General features: G+C 48.5%; 1 protein-coding gene across 3 annotated transcripts in view; it reads left to right on the top strand.

Annotated features, from left to right (window-relative positions):
- LARGE1 (LARGE xylosyl- and glucuronyltransferase 1) overlaps positions 1-16624 on the top strand; it is a 401317-nt gene that overhangs the window by 327253 nt on the left and 57440 nt on the right. The gene's annotated exons all lie outside the window — the stretch shown is intronic.

Raw genomic sequence — 16624 nt, 5'->3', positions numbered from 1 at the left:
CAAGTTCCTTCTTATCTCTGAGCCTCCCTCTCTCGGGTGGAGAACTGTTTATATTCTGAAGGAATGTTGTGACTGGGTTATTTCTATCTGTAATAATTGCATCCAGAGAAACTAGATTTAAACGTAGTTCATTCATTCATTCAGCACATGCTACTAAATGCCTGTTTTTCTGGGTAGAAAATAATTTCTTTAAAAAGAGTAAATATGAAGAACCTTCCTTCAAGGATATTATAGTGTGGCACCGGAGAGTTTGCATATCTACAAGTAAATTTAGTGTGACTCCAGCCCCCTGCACGATTGATATTCGAAGTGGAATGTCAGCCCCACAGTGACCCTGGACCAACATTTTCTAGGCTCATTCCGGAGGATACTGCAGGAGATGTTAATATGTTTAGAAACCATGGGAGATAAGACTGAGAGATCTGGATCCTGGATTCTTCCCTTGGGGATTCAGATTGCATGGTGGCATGTTAGAGATCCTGAGAAGCCCAGGAGGAAAGGAAGCTGCTAAACCCAGCAGCATCCACACTCTCATTTGATCCTAGAGCTGTGGAAACAGGTTTGGGATAAACAGCCCCTGGACTCATTCCAGGGCCAGGCATTATCTCTTTCTGAGCTCTGTATCCCCAAGCGCTCGGCACAGGAGTGATTACGTGGAATTTATGGAATAATCCCATTGAAAGAGGCTCGTCTTCTAGGCATGGTTTGTGGGACAGCACACCCAGCAGAGTCGCCCCCTCTGCTCTCTTCTGTGGGATCTCACTCATCTTTCTACTGTAAGAACCCAGACCCCATATCATTGCCCCTTCTAAGTCGGTATCCTGTGTGTCGGTGCAGATCTGCAGCCAGCCACCAGCCGGCAGCCCTCCGAAACCTCTCCCATTTACAGGAACGCCGGGGGAGATGGCTCCGAGGCCTCTCACCACCCTGATCGGTTCCCCACCTCCAGGTAACTTCAGTTCTCTTTTTGAAGGTGACACTCTTGACCTGGACGCTATCCAACCATCAGAGGTTCGCACCTTCACCTGGACACTTGTGCCCACTTTTCTGAGTCAAAGCGCCTGGTTGTAGTGCCAGCTTTCGGCCCTAACCCAGAGAGAGGGAGTCTGAATCCCTGGAGATGAGGCCAGGTAGCTGTTGTTTTATACACGTTCCCCACGTGGTTCTCAGGCACACTGGTGTTTGAGAACCAGCGTCCTCGTACAGACTTGTATTGCCGTTTGCACGTCAAGCTCAAATTGAACTTGAGTTCAGCTGGAAAGCTCCATGAATGACTGTGCGACCAAAGGGTCCCCATTCGGGACGTCTCCGGTAGATTTATTGAGCCTACAGCACAGGCTTTATATTTGTCTCTGATGAGCTTTACCTGGTATCTAGGCCAACCTTTGCGTCATTTTATTTGACCGCATTTTATTTCTCCTCGGGGTCATCCACAGAACGCCTTCTGTTCGTCCATCCGGTGGCCATGCCCCGTTTTTGTAACACGTGTTTTGAATCCCTCCTTTACAATCCCAGGATAAAATTCGTAGATTACCTATATTATTGCATAGTCTACAAATAAAATTTCAAAAAAATCAATATAGTGCCCTGACTATAACATAAAGAGCTAAAAGGAAATTAATTTACTATAAAATAATATTGACTTCACCGTATCATCGCTTAGGCTGGGCAACTGTAGAAGACCTAATGAGGTGGTCAGAGGCTAGCGAGCCAGTGGTCGGCATAGGACTGTCCCAGTGTGACCGCTACGGTGCAGAATGCTACCTGGGGACATGGGCCGTCCACATTCCGTGAGCGGCCTTTGCCATCTGTGAGGAGTTTTTCCAAACGAGTGGACCATTCTTGGTAAAGTTTCAGATCGTAGGAGGCACTGCCCTCCCTCGATTTGTACTCCAAGCTCAGCGTCTATTAAAACCAGTGCTTCCAGATTCCTGTAAGCAGTGTTAGTTTCAGGCTCAGACAGTCACAACAGGTATAAACACGAGTGTCCGAGGGACCCGTGCGGGATGTGGGAATATTCCTCATGGTGCTAGAAAGGGGTACTGTCCCCTTTGGGAGTCACGAGTCCAAGGCGTTACAGATGTGTATTGGGCCGACTCAAGCATGAGGCCACCACATGCTCCAGGTGTCCCTCGAGGTGGCGTCAGTGAGGAAGAGAAAGCTCCCGGCTCCGACACCCAGCCGGCTGGAGTCTACGCAGTGGTATTGCCATCCAGTGACTTCTGTCCAGTTAACCTTTATCGAAGGTTCAGTGACGTTACCCAGAGCTCGTCCACATCGTATCCTGAACCAGAATCACCATAGCTCAGCCTGTGGGTTCACGTGGGGTACACCCACGCCCCCTCCCACCTGATAGGCCCTTAGGTATCTACGCAAAAGAAGGCAGACAGTACATCCTGGTCTTTGCTTCGTGCTCTAGGAACCTCAGTTTACCCATATATGAAATGGGGACGGTCCTAGTATCTACCCCACAAAGGACTGCTGTGAGAAGTAAATGATATAACAATGCAAATTTAATTGATAAGGAAAGGTTGGGCGTGTAGTCAGTGCTCAGTTAAATGTAGTAGCAATTTCTATTGTCATTATTGAAAAGGTAGACAGAGGGACAGCAGGACGTCTGGCCTGTGCAGCCTCGCTGGCCTCTTGACATTGTCCAAATGCATCCCCAGCCCTGGACCCAAGCCCTCTGCCTGGACTGCTCTCCTACCCACTGCCCTCGGCTCAGCCCATTACTTCTGTCCTCAGCTCGATGTCATTTCCTCCCAGTGGGCTCCCCTGACCGTCTTATCCGAAGCAGCACTCTCCATCCCCTCACTCTGGCTTATTTCTCTTCAATGAACCTTCTGTCCGTTCTATAAAATACACATTTTTTATTTCTGTGGTAGCAGAATTCCCCTCCCCCCCCCCCCCCCAAAGATGGCCATGCCCAGATCCCTGGAACTTGTGATTAGGTTGTGTTACATGGCCAATGAGACTTAGCAGCTGTAATTACAGACCTTAAAATAGGGAGATTATCCTGGATTATCCGATGGGCCTGGTATAACCACAGGAGCCCTTAAAAGCTGAGAACTCCCTCCACGTGGGAACAGACAGATGCTGCAGAAGGGGAGTCAGAGGGATGTGAAGCGTGAGAAGGAGCCGTCATTCATCGCTGGTTTGAAGACGGAGAGGACAGTGTGACAGGGAAGGCAGGTGACCTGCAGGAGCTGGGGCTCCCAGCTGACAGCTGGCAGGGATGATCGGACCTCAGTCCTACAGCCATAGGGAGCTGAATTCTGCCAACAACCCGATGAGCGTGGAAATAGATTGTCCCCCAAAGAAGAGCCAGGCTGGCCAACACCTTGATTTTAGCCTTGTGAGGCCCTAAACAGAGAACCCGGCCCCGTAGATTTCTGACCTTTACCACTATAAAATCATAAATTTATGCGTTTTAAGCTGCTGAGGTAACTTGTTACGACAGCAATGGGAAACCCATGCCCCTCTTTCCTCACAAGAATGTGAGCTCCTTGAGGGCCACAGACTTGTTTTGTTTACTCTTAGGTCCCCATCCAGGACATGGAGGGCTCTCAATAGATAGTTATTGAATGAATAAGTGAATTCCAGCTCCCCTCGCTCCTGCTTTTCTGGGCATGGGAGAGAGCTTGACGAGCTGCTGGTGGGAAACGCAATGTGTCCCCAGGCCTTAGTGTGACCATTCAGTAGGCAGGCACTCGGCGTGTACCAGATGCCTGGCGTTGGGCCCTGCCTGAGGAGTAGAAATTAAAAATAAGATGTGGCCTCTGCTTGTATCAGTATCCCCTGCCTCCTGGTCCCACTGTAGCCTTAAAGGTCAGGAGATTAAGGACCATTAATTGTGGTCGGTGCAGTATTGGAGGGGCACGTCCACAGGACTGAGCTGGGGTGGAGGCCTGCTCCAATGTCCTGAGAAAGGCGTCTGAGCCCGGAGGGTTAGCGATGTGGGGATGGGGTAGATGGTCCAGGCCTGCAGAGCAGCAAGCCCCAAGGCCCAGGCTGGGAGATGTGGAAACTCATGGCACACAGTGTGGGCTTTTAGTTTGATCAAAGGTGTGGCTTGTGGAGCCCAGGCCCAGTATACGGAGAGTGGTCAAGAGCCCAAGGTCTGGCTCCATTCCTCACTAGTACAGTGGCCCTGGGCACATCCCTTCATCATTTTTGTTTTATTTTAATTTGTGCCTGACTTGCCTTACTTGTAAAATGGAGCATCAGTACGGACTCTTAGGGTTGCTGGAAGGAAATGCTAAGTGCACGCAAACGGGAAGCAGTCAGTGGTAGCTGAGACGCAGGGCCCAGCTGCAGTGGGAGGAACATGCCTGCTGAGCAGCGAGGCTGGGAGCTGGGGAGGGTGAAGCCTGAGTGCTAGAGGCAGGGCAGCCCCAGCCAGCAAGCCGGGAGTCGCAGCAACACACAGTTTCACTCGCAGCCCTGGAGAGATTCATCCCCAGCAGCGTGGCCCTGTTCAGACACAGTGTGGAAGCGCCATCAGCAGGCCGGGCACTAACCCACCCGCTGCCTTCAGGGACACTGGGCTCTCTGAAGCACCCCAGCAAGGCAACTAAGTGAGAACGCCCTGCTTATCAGACTCGGTGGGGGGCCTCTGATTAAACTGAGCTGCTAAAGTTTTCCCAGCTGCATCCTGCAAAGAGTGCAGGCTTTCCCATCAAAGCCAGTGTTCTAGAAGAGACACTCTGTCATTGCTTCTCCTCACACCCCCACCCCCACCCCCACCCCGCTCAGCCTCACAGGCGAGTGTGCATAGAATTGAAGGCTTCCAGATTCTGACCTTCAGTGCCTCCCAGCTCCTCCTCTCTAAGAGGCCTTTTCACCTCAACTGTTTCCCTTATAAACAATTCTGTTTCCTGGGTAGCTCTGATGGTGTTCCTCCCTCTTTGCTAAGTAGTAAATCACAAGCCTGCATGCTGAATAGATAGGAACCAAAACATAAAGAAACCAAGAGCAAAAAAACCCCCAAAAACTTGCCCCTGAGTTGGGCCTCACCTGCAGTTATCCAGGTGAACTAGAATGGCCTCGTGTGTCAAACCGGAAACCTGTGCTGGCTGCTTCTCCTGAGTTTGTCACATACGTGCTTGTGCATCCTAAACTTGAAGTAGTCCAGCCACCCCTCTAAGCCCCGGCATCCTCTCCTGTGGACCGAGTGCAATAAGGCTGTCTGAGTCTGTTCAGGCTACTATAACAGAGTACCATAGCTTGGGTGACCAATAAATAATTGAAATTTATTGTTCACAGTTCTGGAGACTGGGAAGTCCAAGATCAAGGTATTAGCAGATTCAGTGTTTGGTGAGGACCTTGCCTCCTGGTTCATGGGGTGGCTGTCATTTGCTGTGTCCCCACATGGCGGAAAAGGCAAGGGACCTCCCTGGGGTCTCTTTGATGAGGGCACTAATCCCATCATGAGGGCCCCACCCTCATGACTTAGTTCCCGTCTTATAACCTGGTGCCATCCATGTATTGTGTTAATATTACCAGCTCACATTCATTGGGCATTTACTCTTTGCCAAGCCCTGTGCTAAGTGCTCTTCATGCTTTTTTTCTAAGTGCTGCCTACAATTTATTTTTTTCAAGTAAGGTTGACATTCAGTATTATTTTGTATTAGTTTCAGATGTACAGCATAGTAGTTAGACATTTCTATAATTTATAAAGTGATCCCCCTGATAAGTCTAGTACCCACCTGGCACCATATCCCAAAAGAAATACCATATAATTTCACTGATATGTGGAATCTAAAGAACAAAATAAATGAGCAAACAAAACAGAAACAGGCTCATAGATACAGAGAACAAACTGAGGGTCGCCAGATTTGGGTGGGGGGAGTTGGGGGCACAGAGGGTGGTGGAGAAGAGCAGACAGTGGACCTGGAGTGGGCAAACTGAGAATGTCCAGTACGACACCGGGCATGTCAGAGGCACGCCCGAAGCCTTAGTTCTGTCCATAAACGGGTGGGGGTGGGGGTGGGAGGGTGGGGGGGGTGTGAAAGCAGAGATGGCTGTGAGCTCTGCACACTCGGTGGCTGTTTCTGCAGTGCATGCTTTTCCTTAGCACGTGTGGATGAGTGAAAGATTTGAAAAGATGCAAACTGTGCCCTTGCATGTGGGCTTGCTCCCTTTAAGTTGGAAAGTGCAAAAAAGCTTCTTCCCCTTTGTGCAGCCCATTAGCTCAGCTTTCAGTCAGACTCTAGCGCGGGTTCAACTGGCCCGAATTGCTCGGCCATCCAGGCCGTCTCGCCCTTCTTGGTAAGCAAATGAGACATCATCTTGTGCAGTGAAGCATCCAGCCAGGCTGGGAGGGAGAGGCAGGCTCGTTATTGGTAAAAAATTAAACTCTCCTTGCCAACAAGCTGGTCAGCAGATCTGACTTCTATTCAGAGAGTAGTTATTTCTCAGTACCTGATGGAAAGTCCTTGGGGCTGCGGCCCCCCAGGGAGGCTGTGGGCTGTCCTCCCCTCCTGACAGATGTCTGGCTATTCTAAGCATTGTAATCTGCTTCATTTTGTTCAGTGATGATTTGAAGACCAAAATCTTGGCCTCTTTGTATTTTTCCCCCTGTACAGCTCCAGAGCATGCTTTGTTCTTACTGTAGGAGACAGGCTAGGGAGTCTTTAATAACTAACCACTTGGACTGCGGTGGCCTGGGCGTGGCCAGGATGTCTTTGTTCAGCATCTCTGATCTCCTACTTTCCGATGCACTGACTGCGAAAGGCTGCCTTGTCTCAGAGCCAGGCCTGGAAGAGACTCATCTCCTGGTGGGTTTCCTGGGTGGGAGGAGAGCCAATGCCCCAGACCCCTGAGCATTGCTTCTGCCTTAGGTTTGTCTTACCACCTGCCTGCCGTCTAACAGGAGCAAAATCACTTACCTCCTATCATCTAATGATTACCTGAAAATGTGTCCAAATCTGTAGAATGGCAACAATAATAAGTTTGGCCCAAGACAGCAGCCTAGGGTGCTTGGGAGCCAAGTCGCTGTCATGTGTTTCTTTGAGACAGAACAAGGAGACTCGGGGGCTTGGCACTGTGTCAGCTTCCAAGGACCGCCGTGATGAGGCACCTCAGCCTGGGTGGCTTGAACAGAAATTGATTCTTTCACAGTTCTGGAGGCTAGAAGTCCACAGTCAAGGTGCTGGCCAGATGATGCTCCCTCTGAAGTCTCTAAGCCATGACCCTTCCTGGCCCCTTCCAGCTTCTGGTAGCCCTAGGTGTCCCCTCACCATGGTGGCACCACTCCAGCGTCAGCTTCCCTCTTCACGTTCCCTCCCTCTGTGTCTGTTTCTGTCTCTCCCCTTCTTATAAGGACACCACCCTCATTTAGTGTGGCCCATCCTAACTTCATCACATCCGCAAAAACTCTATTTCTAAATAACGTCCCGTCCCGTTCACAGGTACTGGGAGTAGGGATCGTACATACTTTTTTTGTTCAACCCACAATAGCACCGTTCCTCAGCTTGTTATTTATAGAGCATCTCTGGTTAAGAGGAACTCTTTGTAGTATCTTCTCAGGTCTATACAGTTCACCAGGAATTGTCCCCCTCATTTGGCAGATGAGCCTAGAAAGAGGAAGAAAAGCTGGGATGAGTTTAAACAGATTGAGTAGAGAGAAGTGGAGAGCTGGAGGCAGAAGAGAAACAAAGCCAGGGGAAGGGGGGCGTCTCCGGGACCCCCAAGCTTTGTTTTCTTTGTGTTATGTTCCTTTGAGCCACCCACTAATCCTCCTGAGCCTCAGTTTCCTCAGGGTAGGGTATGAATTTGATAACCTCTGAGGTTTCTTTTAGCTTAATATTCTTTGATTCCATAAAAAACTAGCCAAGTTGGCACTGAGCACCATGCACCCAGAAAGTCCAGCAGCACTGAGCAGTGGGCTTCTGACTTCTAAATACGTAAAGAACTTCTACCGACCGGCAAGAGAACCCAACAGAAACATGAGCAAAAGACTTGAATAGGCCCTTCCTAAAAGAGGGCAGTTAACACCTGAAAGGGTGCTGAGCTTCATTCGTCATGAAAAAGGCAAATTATAACCCATAATGTGATACCCACCAGAAGGTCTAAAGTGCAGGAAGGCAGCCGTGCCAGTTACCCGTGGGAGCACCGGTCGCTTGGAACCCTCACGCCGTGCCCGTGGGGGTGCCTAGGAGGAACCACTCTGCAGTGTCTGCGTAAGCCGGACGTGTGTCCTCCCTGTGACCCAGAAATCCCACTCCTGGGTATCACCCAACAGAAAGGCCTACATATGACAGCAGAAGACATGCTCCAGTGTGGTCATAACAGCTTTCGAACTGGAAACAACCAGATGTCCATCAGCCATGTAATGGGTAACTAGGGTGAGAGCTAGTCATATTATAGGTTATTATTCAGCATCAAGCGAAAATGTTACATCTCCATGCAATCGTGTGAGTGGATTTCCCAGACATAGTGTTGAGCCAAAAGGCCATTCGATTTATGTAAAATGTAGACACTGATTAAACTATAGTGCAAGAATTTGGAATAATAGCAGGATAGTGGGTGTAGGTGTGACTCTAAGGGGACTGGGGGGGGTCCTAGTCTGTTAGTGATGCTCTATTTCTTGGTCTGGGTTCTAGTTACAACAGTGAGTTCACTTTGTAAGACCACATCAACCTGCGCACATAAAACCTGTGCACTTTTCTGAATGTATATTATACGTAAATTAAAAGTTTCCCTATAGAAGCGCAAAAATAAAAGTACTCTGCACATCTTGGCTAAGAAGTATTTGCCAGCTACCACACCCTTTATGTTCTTGGCCCCATCACAGCCTTGGCCAAATACATCTGTGCAGTGAAAGAAGAGGAAGGGCCTAGTTTTGTTCTCTTAAAGGACCACTCCCCGCAACATAAGATCTGACCCTAACCCTGCATGTCCAGAGCACACCTCCCCATTTGAGCGCCCATAGCACCTCCAGACTCCTGAGAGCAGGGACCACTGTGTTTTCCATCTCTGCATATCTGGTGCCTGGCACCTAGAAGTCACTTGATAGATTGAATGAATGAATGAATGAATGAATGAATGAATGAATGAATGAGGGAGTGAAGGACCACCAGCCTTGCATAAGGTTTGAGCAGCCCTTTGTACTTAATCCATCCACACTTTCAAAAATCCCAGAATAGGCTTCTGGTGGAAGGATTTTCCCTTTGCTCTCTCCGGTAAAGAGCTTTGGGAAGGAAAAAAATTTAAAAAGCAAAAAGGTAGAACGTTTAATTTATGTGATCAAAAGGGAGTCCCAAGTGAAATCAGCAGGGGATTTTAAATTAAGTGGTTTTTAATAAACTCCCCTTCTGTTGGGTCATGCATGAGGAGAGAACTGTAGAGCTTCAAAGCAGAAGAAAGTCGCAATGATGAGGGTCATTCTCATAAACATTTTTGTGATGAGAGCGTGCATGTCCCCCAGAGCCTCCTGTATAGCAGCCCGCTCAGTGCCCCCCTAAGGTTGCTCTGGTTCAAACCGGCAAAGCCACAGGAGATGCTAGAGGACTGAGAAACAGTTCTTAATTTTCACCGATCGCCCCTTGCGGTGCAGGGGGAGAGCTGAGAAAATGCAGACAGAGCCAGGAGGGCTCAGCGTGAAGAGAGAGGCAATATCCGACCAGATTCCTGGGGGACAGAGGGATCGTGCACACTGAGGCATCCAACACTTAAACTGTATTTAACTGCCGTCTCCTAAACTTAATTAACTTCGTTAACCCTGCTTCCCACAATACCTATTGGCATCCTGCAGAAGGCCCTGTAACACGCCGAGGGAAGCACCGAGTTCAGGAATGAAAGGTTTAATCGGAAACCTGCTCTGAACTGGGCCGAAGAGGCACGTAGCCGCCTTGCGCCCCAGTTTCGCCTTCTGAATGGAGGAAGCACGTGGTCTGAATGGACCAAGTTGGTTCTCCCTGGTAAAGAACAAGAGCAGGCGGGGGGGGGGAGGAGGGAGGGAGGGAGGGAGGGAGGAAGGAAGGAAGGAAGGAAGGAAGGAAGGAAGGAAGGAAGGAAGGAAGGAAGGAAGGAAGGAAGGAAGAAGGTGCAGAACCCCTGCTGAAACAGGTTCTCATAATGGAAGCTTGAGGAGTTCCCTTTACTGAAAAAGTTTGGGGTTCTCCTTGCTGGCACGAGCTGGCAGGACACATGCTGAGAAGTTAGTTGCTGGGCTCAGAGGCAGACAGAAGAGGACCTCTGCTTGCAGGAGGGAACGTGGGCATAAGTAGCTCTGAAACTGTGCGATTTAAGTCTTTTTAGGCTCCACCTGTTTACCTGTGCTCACACATACCAGCTCGGGCCTACCCTATGTGTGCAGCTTCAACCCCGAGGGGACTGCCCCACCCTTCCTGGCCTTATATGCTTGCTCTCCCCACCCCCCAGGTTTTTACAGAGCCATCTGGTTATGCCCTGCGGTCTTCAGAAGTCCTTGGACCTCCTAACTCCGGGAGCTACCTGACTTGTTTTGGCTCTAAGCCACTGATTCAACCAGGTTTTGCCATGGTTAGTAAAGAGCATGTACTCAGACATGCTCACACACACACCAGGAGGCAACACTCATGGTTGAAAGACCGCAGGGCAAAGAGGGAGACTGCTTTGGCCACTCACGAGCCATGCGTGAGCCTTAGTTTCTTCATCTGTAAAATGGGGATAATTCCCGGCCTCGCAGGTTTGTCATAAGAATCTGAGGCCATCTAAGTAAAGCGCCTTATCTCTGGGACTCAGCGGTTGCCTGATAAATGGCAGGTATCGTCAGCACTGTCATCCTTTTTGGCCTGTTCTCCCTTTCATAGTTGCGTTGGTAAGAATCAATATTTGGCCCATTACAAAAGCATGGTTTCTCTCTCCTCTGCGTAGACATCCGCCTTTCTTCCCCTGCCATCTTGGCTCCCGAGCATCTGCTACATATTCATTCAGGGAACAAGGAACGTTGCCCTCTGATCCACAGATGCGACGCGTTACCCCTGGGCCAGATGTTCACAGGAGGAGCCTCTGATTTTTAATTTATTTATGCATTTATTTATTTAGCATTGGTCTGTTATGCTCCCAACACAACAGCTGAAGGCAAAACCCTCCCGGCCTCACGCCTTCCAGCCAGCTCCTTGGGGAGCCACTGTGAGATTTCAGGCGTGCTGCGTCGGGGCAGAGCACTGGCCTGCAGGGCCAAGGGCTCGCTCCACACCCCCGGCCCTGCCAGCAGGCTTGGAAAGGGGCGGATCGTGCCGCGGCAAATGCCAGGCAAAGGCCAAAGTCAAGCTTTTTGGCACCACCACCCCCTGGCAGCAGGCAGGAGCAGTGTCAAAGCCTGCCTTGGGGGAATGCCTTCCAAAGCCAAGTCTGTGTTGTTTCAGGTTGAAAGGGTCCAATTTCAGAAGGAGCCTTTTTATCATTTCAACCAGCGTTCACTTAAAAAGCGTGCTCCCACCTTGCAGGCATGCGCGTAATTTGTATTAATTCTGCCGGGAATTATGCAAGTTGAGGGAGTGATAATTAGGCACCTTAATGAGGAAACGTATAGTTTCGGTGACTGTTATTTATAAGCTTTTAGGTACCACTTAGTATTTTCAAAGCCCTTGACGATCATAATTAGGGCATCTCCCCAGCAGCATAGGAGTGAGGTCAGTAGAGCTGTGCTTCTTGGAAATGCGTCGCAGTGCTTGTACATCTGGGTGCAAACTCTTAACCTTTGAAGAAACAGGCAGATTGTGTTATAAGCCCGTATCCGGTGATTATATTGAACAGCCTCAACAGGCTCCCCAGCTGCTTAGGAACATAATTTATGCACATAATTTTCCTTGTGGTGGATTTTCTTTCCTTTACTATTTTTTTTTCTTCCTGTGGGCGATATCCCTTAGCTGCCACTGGCAATAACCCCAAGGGACGTCCTAGTCACACTCTTTGTGGCACCATGAGCTGACAATGAACAGAAACGTGAGCAAGAATACGGGCTGGGCAGCATTTCCAAACTTTTAAGTGTCCAGTGCGTTCCACACACAGGATTTTGAAGGTTTTTGGAAAGATGAGTGGATTCATAATAGTAAATAAATTACTAGGTAGGCACATTGATATCAATGAATATTTCTCAAGTTAGCACCACTGAGTACGGTCCCTACTGTACCAGATACTTCGTCTTCTGTCATGGGATTTTTACTTCGACATAGAAAACAGATGATCGTGGCATATACCAGATATTTTGAAGAGACAGTTTTTTCACCCTCAAAACCATGGTGACGTTAATTTGGGATTGTCCCATGTTACAAATAAGGGACAGGGCCCAGTGACTTTACGCAAGAGGTAGTGCTGGCAAGTGGTGACACCAGGACTCGCACTGAGGCCTCCGCTTCCACGTGCACTGAGGTTTCCGTGTCCCCCACACGCAGCTCCCTCTCCTGTGATGCTCAGAAGCGCCTGTGCCCCAGCGGGCCCACGCGAGGGGCTTTATTGTACAAGTAACCTGTGGCTAATTTATGGGCAGAGGCAAATGTTCCCACCCATGCTAGACAACTTCACGCAGCCTCTGTCTTTTCCTTTTTGGAAGAAGCGGGGGAACTGGGTCAACACCCCGTAAGGTCTGCTGCTCGAATGGGGTGGGAAATAGTTGCTACGTGATGGGCACTCACAGCCCTGGAGGGAGAAGCCTGTCCGGCTTGACCCTCTCCTGTGGTTCTGACTATGTCTCAGATCTGTCGCTGTGCTTTGCTTTCTGGGTTACTCGGCTCCTTTCCCCAGCAGGCCTTCCTCCCCGAGAACAAGGCTGGGCTTTACAAACCGCTCAGTCCCCAGTTAACCCAGTGAATGGATCCACAGGAGGTGCTCCAGACCTGCCTCTAAACTGAATCATAAAAGAAAGACCTTCTGAATGAAGATACGTGATTCAAGGCCTCTTAGGATCCCAGATGGTTTGTTCAACGTGTCAAGGGCAGCGCCCATGTGGCCAGGTGGTGGGTCCTGGGAGCCCTGCTTCCCAGGAGCCCGTGTTGGCCAAGCACCCGTTTGGCATTCGTGTATAGCCTGGAGCAATCTTTCAAAACATCAGCACATGAAGGAAATCCATCGCGTAGACCCCCAGGCAGGGCAGTGCACAGTCTTCGCTGGTCCCGATGTCCTAGGATGAAGACCCTTTTGCAGACAGGGCAGCTGGCCAGCACTCTGGCATTGGAAAAGTCACCTTCCTTCTTAGCACCTCAGATCCCACACCGAGCCAAAGGCGGTGGTAATGACGAACCCGCCTCATTTGTAAGGATGCTGTAAGTCAGGAGAGCCAAGGAGTGAGGAAGCTGAGCGTGAGTGCCATGAGCTTGGCGACGTTTGCTCGTGAATTTTGGTGTTGGTTTGGATTCCCGTTTTTGGTTGAACCGGGGAATGGGGAGTGGTGTGTTCAGTAAACATTCTGGGCTGCTGAAGAGGCAACCAAGCTGAGTGTTAGCTTGTCAAGTTTGCAGAGAGGTAGTTAAGTGGCAGCGTGCCATTGCTCCAGTTTTGTCGGAAGGGATGGTCTGATGAAAGGTGAGGGGAACAGTAAATTGTGGGAAGACTCAGATGGGCCTGGCAGCCAGTCTAAGAACTGTGGCCTGTTCTTTAGACCACCTGAGGTGCTGGAGGCCTCTGGGCCTGTTAAGCGACCCTAGAACGCAACATTTTAGATTGGTTCTTCTGAAACAAATTCAGCCATGGCCACTCCCTTACTCAGAATCCTTCACTAGCTCCCGGGTATCCTCAGGACTTCCCCACTAGTGTGGCACACATGGGTGACAGATGTGCCAAAAGAATGACCCCCTCAGCCATGGGGGCACCTGAACGGGACTTGAGGCAGCCGGAACCGCTGGATCAGCCCTTCCAGCCACAACCAGCTTCCTCCACATCCCCCAGTGAGTTACAAGGAGTCATTTTCTGTTTAGGATATGATATGAAAATGGTTGGAAGACACCCCTTTTGCATAGATACAAGGCCCTTCACAATTAATCCCCTGCTCGCTTGTTCAGGCTCACACCCTGGCATTAGCCCCAAAGTGCTCTATTTAAACCTCCTAGCCCTCACACACTAGGTCTAGCGTAGCCCAGCGTCGCCACACCGCCTCTGTCCATGTTTCCGACATCCCCGCCTTGTCTGCCTGACCAGACCCCAGCCCATCCTGGCCTAGGCCTCCCTCCTCTGTGTTTCCTGCATAAACAGTGAACGTGCTCAGTGTTCACAGTCATCGCATGGAATCGTCTTTTGGTTTCCATGTCTTCCACAAGAGGGTCTGGCAGAGACTGAGTGCCGTGCATCTAGGAAATATATGCTAAATTAATATTTTGAGTGAAGCCCATGAAATTAGAAAAAGTAGGGAAGAAGCCCAAGGTCAAGTTGATTTCAGTTCGTTTGCACATAATAGGTGCTCAGTAAATAACTGTTGAATGCATGAGTGAAAGAAGAGATGAGAAAGCCGTTTTAAATGTAGAATCCCTGAGACTCAGTGATGTCTTGAAAGCAAGAGAGAGGGAAGATGGAATAATTCCAGATGTTTCAAGACAAGCAGCACCATCCACACAGCAATCCCCACACAGCTTTCTAGCCCATCCCCCAGCTAAACTCTCACGTGTGTTCCCAACAAGACATGTGCACAGTGAATTGGGATCAGGATGTTTATTGCCACATTGTTTATAATAGCAGAAGCATAGGGAATGGCCAAATGTCCCTCGGTAGGGGGACGCATAAATAAATTGTGGAATATCTATATAACGAAAAAAGTGGTTACAATGACCAAACTAGGTATTGAAATCTTAACATGGTTAAGTCTTAAAGATATAACATTAGGTGGAAAGGTAAGTTACAATAGAACATATTCACTATAAAACACTCTAAAAACACCATATGTTGTTTATTAATATAGGCAGAGGGAATAAAAATAGAAAAATATTCATGGAAATGGAAACCCAACTGTCTCAGGATGCTGGTTACGCTGGGGGAAAGGGAGCACTCGAAGGAGATGGAGGAGCTTTTGTTTTGTCTGTAATGTTTTGTTATTAACAGCAAATGTGGCAATGTATTAGTATTTATTAAATCAGGGTGGTGGGTATTTGTTATGTTAGTTTCTGTACTTTTCTGTTGGCTTGAAATAGTCCATGCTTTTAAAAATTAAATTAAAACCACACAAAAGAAAGGCTGCATTTCTGTATTTAGTCTTCTGTTCCAGACACCCCCCCCTTTTCAATGAGCCTGGCAAACACAGCACAATCACATCTGCCGCTTAGGACTCGCCAAGTCTTAACACCATTTAAAAGCATCAATTCTGAGTTCAGGCTGCAGAGACTGATGGATCTGCAACGTGCATTAAAATCTTTCACCATTGTTTATAGCTTTTAGTCCCCATTTTTTTCCTATATATTAGAGCATCTATCCAACCCAATTAGAATTCGTTTCTGCAGTAAGATTTAATGGAATTCTCTTTCACATGTTTGACTGGAATCTATTTTCCTGAATCCATCACTATATTCTCTTGGTTTGTAACTTTGCAAATTTTTGTTCCTTTTCTCTCCAAAAGAAGCGATCAAATAATACACTGTGGTGAATTTTACTATTTCACTGAAATTGCTTTTGTGTTTGGGGAATAATTTTAGTGGTGTGCTGGAGCTAGCTCACATTGACTCAGGAGGGCCAACTGGGCACATTTCTTCCCAACTGGTGTTCAGTGACATCACATTGGTTGCTTGAAATCAGCCATGATGGGAGTATTTACACCATGGGAATGGGCAAAAGCTGCATACCAGGTTTTTGTTTTTTACTTAGAGGGCTGATGATTAAACGTTTACTAGCTGACCACTAGGAGGCGTGAAAGTTTTCTGAGTTGTGCAGGGTAAGGGTTTCCTACTTTTACACATGTAGAAACCAATAGTCAAAAAAGGAAAAAGTCTTTGGCCTGAGTCACAGGGCCCCAGAGAGGCTTTATTGGGGCACTGGTCTGTGTGGTGTAGATGAAGAAGCACTGGCTTTGGAGACAGGCAGATCTGAGTTTGAATGTGGTATAGCTATAGTCTTGTAGTGTGAATTGTTCAGGTGCCTGTCTTAGCCCCTCAGTTTCCCTACCTATTAAATAAAGATGACCATATCTAGCTTGTAGAGATCTTGTGTGTTGAGTGAAATAATATCCTCAAAAAAACACACGAACAAAGCACAAAGGAGATAAGCAATAGGTGTGATTTGCACTTCTGACTTGCAAGTTCAGATCTCTGTGTATTATCCCATCCTTCCCATAACTGTGTGTATGTGTATAAATTTTGACTCTAACTGACCAAACACCTTTTACTAAGTGGTGAATATACTTTTTCTCCAAATGTGTGCCCCTGGAATAAGTAAAAAGTCTCAGTGTTGACATTTATGTGTGATTTGGGGAATCCGTTTCTTTCCAACAATCTTAGAAATGTATATACTGGGTGTCAACTAAGATCATTTTTCAACTGCCTGGCGTTTTCTCCCCTGACCATGCTGCTGAGCTAAGCATCCTGAGGATTGATTTGGGGGGCCCATGGGTGCTACAATTCTATCCACCAAATTAACTGCAGTGGCCTCCAGGGAAACTCTCTTGGCTCCGTGTGCTGTGCTCCGTGTTCTCTCTGCTCGAACTGAGCTGGTAGTAGAGCTG

Source organism: Miniopterus natalensis, chromosome 2 (assembly GCF_054644295.1).
Source record: "Miniopterus natalensis isolate mMinNat1 chromosome 2, mMinNat1.hap1, whole genome shotgun sequence".
NCBI lineage: Eukaryota > Metazoa > Chordata > Mammalia > Chiroptera > Miniopteridae > Miniopterus > Miniopterus natalensis.
The sequence above is the reverse complement of the archived record's forward strand: the minus strand, read 5'-3'. Positions and strand labels throughout refer to the sequence as shown.